Raw genomic sequence first — 6,308 nt, 5'->3', positions numbered from 1 at the left:
GGTGCTGAAGTGCACACAGAGTACTGGAAAATACAAAGATGAAGTGACGTTTTAGCTTAGATTATAACTGCATTTTGGTCAAACTCTTGCCATTTCCATTGTGTTGAATGACTCAGAGGTAGCATAACTGCATAGCATTCATTTGGACAGACATACAATATGTTGATTCCACATCTTCCTCACATTATAAATCTATTAATTCACAATTTAATTTGAAAATACATTTAAGCAATGGATTAGAGCATCTAATTGATTTTGATTCAGGCTAAAAACCATCAGTGTACATGACCAATAATTGACAACCTGATGAGTGAACTTATTGATTCCTGGCTAACATCCTATGTCTTTAACTCCTCTGAGTTCCTCCAAGGTTGTTAGCATAGTGAAGAAATATTTGAACGTACTTTTCACTGATAGAAATGTGACAGCAGGTCCAGAAACCTAAAGCATGACGCTGGCGGATAGGCCTGTGCCATTTTGAGTTAGGTTGTCAGACGTAAGTCAAAGTGCTGAATAGTGTGTTTACTGTGATGTCACCTCTACACTGTCAGCCTGGGTTCTCTTGAGACGAAAGAAATGCAGGTGCATTACTGTGAGCAATGAGGCGCATGCTGTTGGTCAAATTGTGCCACACGCACTGGAGAATACATGCTTTGTCAGCATTGCTTTGCTCACTCATTGAGGATATGTCCACATGTACAACCCATAATGAGGTGGGGGGGAAATCAGTGGAAAGAAACATCATGGTAAAAGTCACAGGTTGTCAAATTCATGTCAGAGCAACAGATGGCGCCTCAAACTGTAAATCATCACTGTTGGAATGTTAATAAAAATGAACAATTATTTCTGAGTTGTATAGGGGCAGAGAGATGAACATGACTAGGTTCAAGGTAAATAGTGTGATAAGAGATGGACAAAGAGATATCCAAGCCCTGATGACAACAGATTAGTAGGAAATGGATGGACTGATGGACGGGCATGTTAGAACCAATTTTATGTAAATACTAAATTGGAAGAAGGCAGATGGGTAGCAAAAGTAAAAACCATGGCTACCAATTTAAATAAATCAAACTCCCGTTAACTTCTAATTACTCACTTTTATTTGGACTTTTCTTGTCTTCCACTGAATCATCTGACATTGATGTTATTTCCTTTACGTTGACTCATACTTGTACATATGGAATCGAAATGAATGGATGGATACATGGACAGATAGACTGGCTTTTCTTATGTAAAGTTGGGTCTATAATAGATTGATACATTGGGTCATTTCTGGAGGGCTGGACAACCATGCTACTGCTGTTATTATAAAAGTAGGGAATGACATTTGTCTGTTTGTCCGTAATTCTGTCCCCTTGGTTAACCAACATTATTGACTAATCCAAAACAATCACATACGTCATTCTTGGCAAGAACATTTTAACACATAGCTCAAAAAGTATTAGAATAGAATAGAATAGAATAGAATAGAATAGAATAGAATAGAGAGTAATTTTTGTCCTTGGATACACACACTTGGATACACACAGAATGGGTTGAGTTACCGGAGTGCCTCTTAAAAAGAAAAGTGCATTCCAACAACTTTGTGCTTACTGTGCCATTTTTCATGCCGCGTGCCGACTCATGCAGAAGAAGCCAGCTGACAGAATGATGATTCCTAGCCCCTTTTTGCTGCTTAGCAAACACAGACGGCACAGTGTGTAAACGGAGGACCGGGGTGGGTGGTTGAGTGCAATGAGACATCGGAATTAAAAGGGAGGAAAAGGGAGGACGGGGTGGAAAGAGATGGACAGCAGTAATCAAGGTAGTAGCGAGGGGAGACGATGCAGTGAACGGAGGGGAAAGAACTGTTTACCGGCATGAGGAAGGCAGATAATTGTAAGGGGGGGGAGGGGTGCAAGGAGAGCAAGGGAGAGAGAAATAGGCATTGACAAAGTGCATAGGCTATGTGGGGGAGGCGCAGGTAGAAACAGATGGTAGAGTGAAGAAGGACCAGGATGGGCGTGACCCCCGGTTGAGATGGGGGTGTTGGAGGGCATTGGACAGGACGAGCACTTGCAAGGGGGAGCATTAACAAAGCGTGAAATTAAAGCTGCCATGCTGCAGCAAAAAGACCCTGGGCCCTGACTCAAGTCAAGCATCCTCATCAGCCCTCTGCAGGAAAGCTGGCCACTGGAAGGCTGCTGAGGGGGTAATAGAGCCTGTCGTATTACTGTAATGATGTGTGGAAAAATGACAGAGCAGGGGGAGATTATAAACAGGACCTCTAATCACTGTGCCGTGACAACATTTCTCTATCTGGTACCACAGGCGGTCACGCTGCCACACACAGGTGGGAATGACGGTTACGTCCCAAACCTACCATCAACTGACTTTTAGGTGGACTTTTTCAGACATTCTTTGCTGAACTCATAAGGAAGACATAAGATACGGCTGCCTGATTTAGAAAGGGAAGACAGAAGATGATAGAGAGGAGGATGCTGAAGATAGGCTTCGCTAGAAAAGGATGACGTGTTATGTCAACCCCGAATGGGACAAACCAAAAAGAGAAGACTTTGTTCACGTCGGTTCTCAGCATTTGCATGAACAACAAACAACAGAAAAAGCAACAAATTTGTGAGTAACGAACTCAGACTTGAACATTTTTATAGAAAAATCAATCACTAATTTGCAGTCGCACTGTTTTACTGGAATGGTTTTTGTTAAAGATATCTACCTTGTGAAGACCAAATAAAAACTTCAGACTGAAAGCTAACAAACCAACACACTAATACCATGTTTTATTACTTTTTTTTAATTACTTTTGACAAAGGTGAAATTTTTTGGGATGATTATTCGGGCACAGTGGTAAGCATGTCTGCCATCCTGTTAAGTTTGATTCCAGCTGGCTCCGGACTTCCTGTTTGGGATATGTATGTTCTCCCTGAGCCCACATGGGTTCTCTCCGGGCACTCCGGTTTCCTCTCAAACTCCAAAAACTTGCATGGCAGGTGAATTGGACATAAAGTCCTTAGGTGTGATTGGCTGTGTGCATGGTTATTCTTGAAGTTAAATATGGACATTGTAATTGCTAGAATCTTGTAAGGATAACAACAACAAGACAAAAAGATGAAATGCTGATCTCCAAAAGGGAGGGAAGGAGGATGGTGGTGGTCTGTGCGTGCTGGTGGTGGTACTTTTCTACAACAAGGGTGTTGCTTTCTCTTAAATTGGAAAAGAAAGGAAACAGAATCTCACTCTGAGTGAAGTCATGGCTTCTCCAGTGGGAGGGAATTGATCTGTGTCAGGGTGAAACACTACACAAAATGGAGAAACCTATCAGTTTCTAAACTTACTTTGAGTATTGCCATCCCTTCAGAGGACCTTGTATTGACTATCACTCCATTCCTGGAGACGGAGGGTGGCGTCTCTAATCCTCACGCAGCTATTCCCTTAAAGTGTAATGAGTAACCATCCTATTGGAATTCAAGTCCACTAACATTCAGCTCTCCCATAAACAGCTCTGACTGGATGCACATATTCCGGCGAGAGCTGATCAATGTTGAAGTCATTAAGCAACTTATCTCCTCATTAGACACATACTCAAGAACATTCATCTCTTGCTACAGGCTACGAGCTGGGCAAGCTAGTGGCTATTTACGGCCTGTTTTTACAAATGTCTTCCAGGCAGGACTTAAACATGACACCCTTTGTGCTTTAAGGATAGGAAAGACCTCAGAGAACACACATTTGCTATTAGAAAAATGCTCTCCTTGGAATCAAGTGTGTTTCCTAATTTTTTTCCTTCAATTTTCAGGGATCCCTAAAAGGCTAAATTGACCAAGAGAGCTTTTCCAGGTTCTTCCAAATTTGAAGCGTGTATACTGTTATAGACAGATGGGCAAGAGTTGAAAAACCTTTGAGTTGTGCAATGATTGAAATGGTCATTTTCAACTGGTAAACCCATTCAAACACACCTGCAAGTATATGTTCAAACGTATTTCAAATATAATTGCACATGTTTGCAAATACTTTCGAGTGCAAATACATCTGAATGTACTTGTAGGCTAAATGCTAAAAATGTAGCATTTATTCTTATAATGCCAAGGGATTTTAATGAGCAAATACTGTAGGAGTTCCACTCATCCATCCATCCATCCATCCATCCATCCATCCATCCATCCATCCACTCTCTTTAGCCGCTTATCCTCACACTCAGCAACGTTTCATGACTCTCCATTTACTCTTACAAAACTACAACAACATATTAAATTCTAGTGTAGCTCCACATTGCCAGATTTTATTTTTCGCAATTTTCTGGTACCGAGAGCAACATTCTGACATTGTTCTCATTTCTTAGAGTAGTATAACGCATAACAAATAATTCAGGCATATTCAGGCGGTGGGTGTACAACAAAATTCAGATCCAAATCCTGACTCTTAAGCCTTGGCGAAGGTTTGATTGCCATTCTGTCTTAAACACACAACATTGCCCAGTGAACACAGCCGCTATGCTTTTGAGTTTCTCACGCCGAGACACTTGTTGCTAGGTTACCAGAATTTATCAACCGCCAACTCTAATCTCTTGTATTGCACATTTTTGCTCCAAAGTTGCTGCAAAATACACTTGTGACCGGCAGGCGTGTTTTCCACATTTGGGAGGGGGGAAAGTGTCTTTTGTGTTTACCGTAATGGATGCCAGATGCTTGTTTCACACCACGGGCTATGTTGCTGTGATGCATCAATACTTAATCTTGCATGTCTGTATGCCTGGCTTCTTGCATATGCCTGCATGTGTGTGTGTGTGTGCGTGTGTTTTACGCTGCAGACTATTTATCTGCACAACTACACAAAAAAATTATTACGTTTTTGGGAGGAACACGACTCGAGTTTATCACTTTTTGGACTATTTTTATTGCGATAGGGTGAAATGCTCCACTGGTTAATACGGTATGGCAGGATGAAGTATGGACTTGTCCGCAGTGAGAAGCTACTGATAGCTGTTTTGAAGGTGACTCTTCAGTAATATGTTGCCAAGGCCTCCCAGAAATGTATTTGTCATCCGCGTCCCCGATATGCGAAAGGTGACAAGAAAATCAGATTATCACTCTACTGTTTTTGGCAGGTGTAGCACCCAAAACATGACATTTTCTACTCAATATATCCTGGCATACTGACAAAAACACAAACACACAAGAAAAAAATATGTTGTTGTATACATATTATGCAAAAAAAAAAAAATCTTCACATTTGTTTTAAGGCATTTGTGAGTGTTAGAGTCCTTGATGGTTTATACATTTCCAAGGATTTAGGATTTGCAATGGTGTGAATGTAAATGGGTGTTGTAAGCTTTTTAACAATTTTGACAGCCTTTGTCGTTCATTATGATTCAAAATTTTAAATGACCATACTGTATATTAGGGATGGCACAAGACACAAATCCCATAAGACAAGATGCCTTGAGAAATTGAGTCCACAAGAATGAGATGAGATTTTTGCCATATTTGTAATATAAAATAATGCCTGATAAAATTTTACCAGTCTTCTTTTGACTCAGCAGACTCGGAGAAAATGGACAAAATAAAGGCCTGCTGCACACCTGAGCACCCGCCCATCTCCCTGCCCACATCTCCCTCAGATGTTAGAACATATACAGTACTTTGCTGATTTACTAAGCAATGCCACAATTTCCTCTACCCTTTTTAATTGGTCCCAAAATTATGAAGTAGAAAAATGTTCACAAATGTTATAAGAATGAGAGGGAAAAAAAAAAGCAATTTTCCAAAAGATTTTAGTAGAAATATATTTTAAACCTTTCTCCGATTTGTTGACTGGGAGAAATGAAATGTTCTACTTCCTCCCGTGATGTTTTGACTCAAGGTTTAAACAACCAAATACATATAGGCCCTTTGCTACAATTAAAGACTAAGTGCTCCCGTTTGCTTCTGTCACTGTGTCCTAGACATTGACTTTTGACAGGGATGGCTACTTTCAAATCAGTGTGTTTACCAGACACATTGTTTTTTTTTTTTATAGGGGTGTTCCAAAAACCTGTTTCACATAAGAATTAGGAATCTCATTCACTATGATTTAAACATATTTAAAACATCACTAGATCGATATTGAAACAAACAAACAAAGAAATTCACTTGCTTCCTGTTTGCTTCTGTACTTTTTTTTGCTGTCCGCTTCCATACTACGTCGGGGACATGCTGTGCAATGACATCATCACACAGGCCATTGTGGACGGCAAAGCAGTGAGCCAGTCACATGGTGCATACAAATAAACATCGGAGGCCATCCAACCGTCCCATTCTTATTGAAAGTAG

This window comes from Hippichthys cyanospilos, chromosome 12 (assembly GCF_059441005.1).
Source record: "Hippichthys cyanospilos isolate Australia breed blue-spotted pipefish chromosome 12, RoL_Hcya_1.0, whole genome shotgun sequence".
NCBI lineage: Eukaryota > Metazoa > Chordata > Actinopteri > Syngnathiformes > Syngnathidae > Hippichthys > Hippichthys cyanospilos.
The sequence above is the reverse complement of the archived record's forward strand: the minus strand, read 5'-3'. Positions refer to the sequence as shown.